The 1977-nt window shown below is 48.7% G+C and overlaps 1 pseudogene across 1 annotated transcript; it reads left to right on the top strand.

Moving 5' to 3' along the window:
* Window positions 1-819: 819 nt before the first annotated feature.
* On the top strand, window positions 820-1769 carry LOC307097237 (small ribosomal subunit protein uS5-like; annotated as a pseudogene). Its single transcript has 3 exons — window positions 820-859; window positions 907-986; window positions 1237-1769. The product of its transcript is annotated as a small ribosomal subunit protein uS5-like (transcript).
* The last annotated feature ends 208 nt before the right edge of the window (window positions 1770-1977 follow it).

Raw genomic sequence — 1977 nt, 5'->3', positions numbered from 1 at the left:
CAGAAGCCAGAGGCATTGACAACAGAGTGCAGAAGAGATTCAGGGACCAGATGGTGATGCCTATCATGGGTTATGGGAGCAACAAGAAAACCAAGCTCATGTTGCCCAGTGGCTCTGGAAGTTCCTGCTCCACAACCTAACAGAGCTGGAAGTGCTACCGATGTGCACCACTGTGCTGAGATTGCTCACCAGTCTCCTCCCAGAGCCACAAAGTTGTCGTGGAAATGTAGCCCAGCTGGCCACCAGGGTCACCAATCTCACCGCTAGTCTAGTCAGGGAGGAAAATGAATCGACAGCTCACGTGTACTTTTCACTTGTGGTAACTGAAACCATGAATACTGCCGTCTGGCATTGTCCTCCTCAAAAGCAGAAACAAAAGCTGAGAAAATCTAGATAAAAGGGAATTAAAATAACATTTGTAGGTTGCTCATTTAGACCTCACAGAAATTCTAAGAGATGGTTGTGGTTGAAACCAACAGTGTTCTACCACCTTATATGTGTGTTTCACAGCATTTCCCAACCTCCCTTGAAGTCGAGGTGATCATTTTCTGGCAGATGGAATATGGGCAGAAGTTATGTTTTCCCCTGCCAACCTCCCACAGTCCTTTTTTGCTCTCTCTTCACCTACACAATTTGTGCCCAATAAAAGGAGTCCAGATGTTCAGAGAGAGTGCTCAGGAAAGCCATCCATCTCCATCCACCAATGGAACAAGAAATAAACTTTTACTTCTTCTCCCAGAAAACACCAAATGGCGGGTGACATGGGTGCTGCAGGAGGGTGAGGGGGAAGGTGGGAGGCTGCAGGGGCTTCCGTGGAGGATGGGCAGCAGCATGCATCCGGGGCCAGAGCTGGGGACTGGTAAGGAGCTCAAAGCCGAGGACAAGGAGTGGATCCCTGTCACCAAGCTGGGCCTCTGGTCAAGGACATGAAGATCAAGTCCTTGAAGGAGATCTGTCTCTTCTCCCTGCCCATCAAGAACTCTGAGGTCGCCCTGACTGGTTTGGCTCAGTGGAAAGAGCGTCAGCCTGTGGACTGAAGGGTCCCAGGTTCAATTCCGGTTGAGGGCACATGCCTGGGTTGCAGGCTCGATCCCCAGTAGGGGGCATGCAGGAGGCAGCCAATTGATGATTCTCATCATTGATGTTTCTGTTTCTCTCCCTCTCTCTTCCTCTCTAAAATCAATAAAAATATACTTAAAAATATTTAAAAAAAAAAACAAAAAAAAGAACTCTGAGGTCATTGAGTTTTTCCTGGGGGCATCCTTAAGGATGAGGTTTTGAAGATTATGCAGTCAAAAGCTGACCTGCACTGGCCAGAGGACCCAGTTCAAAGCATTTGTTGTCCTTGGGGACTACAATGGACATGTTGATATGGGTGTTAAGTGCTCAAAGGGGGTAGCCACTGCCATCTGTGGGCCATGATCCTGGCCAAGCTCTTTATTGTCCCTTTGCAAGGAGGCTTCCAACTGAGGGAACAAGATCCACAAGTCCCACACTGTCCCTTGGGAGATGACCTCCACTGTGGCTCTGTGCTGGTGGCCTCATCCCAGCCCCAGGCATCCTGGCATAGTCTCAGCCCCTGTGCCCAAGAAGCTGCTGATGACGGCCAGTATCCACAACTGCTACACCTCGGCCAGAGACTGCCCTGCCACCCTGGGCAACTTCACCAAGGCCGCATTTGATGTCATCTCCAAAACCTACAGCTCTCTCACCCCCAACCTCTGGAAAGAGACCGTGTTCACCAAGTCTCCCTATCAAGGACTCACTGACCACTTGTAAAGACCCACCCCAGAGTTTCTGTGCAGAGAACCCAGGCTCCATCAAGAAAAATAAAGTGAATGAAGCTTGTTTTTAAAAAATAAACTTTTACTATTTTGAGTCGTCAAGACTTTGGGCTGTTACAACAGCATAGCCTGTCCTATCTCAACTAATTCAGGCTCATTCTACTGTCATCCCATTTTACAGATGAAGCAAGTA

Source organism: Cnephaeus nilssonii, assembly GCF_951640355.1.
Source record: "Cnephaeus nilssonii genome assembly, chromosome: 3".
In the NCBI taxonomy this organism is placed as follows: domain Eukaryota; kingdom Metazoa; phylum Chordata; class Mammalia; order Chiroptera; family Vespertilionidae; genus Cnephaeus; species Cnephaeus nilssonii.
This window is presented reverse-complemented; position numbering and strand designations above follow the sequence as displayed.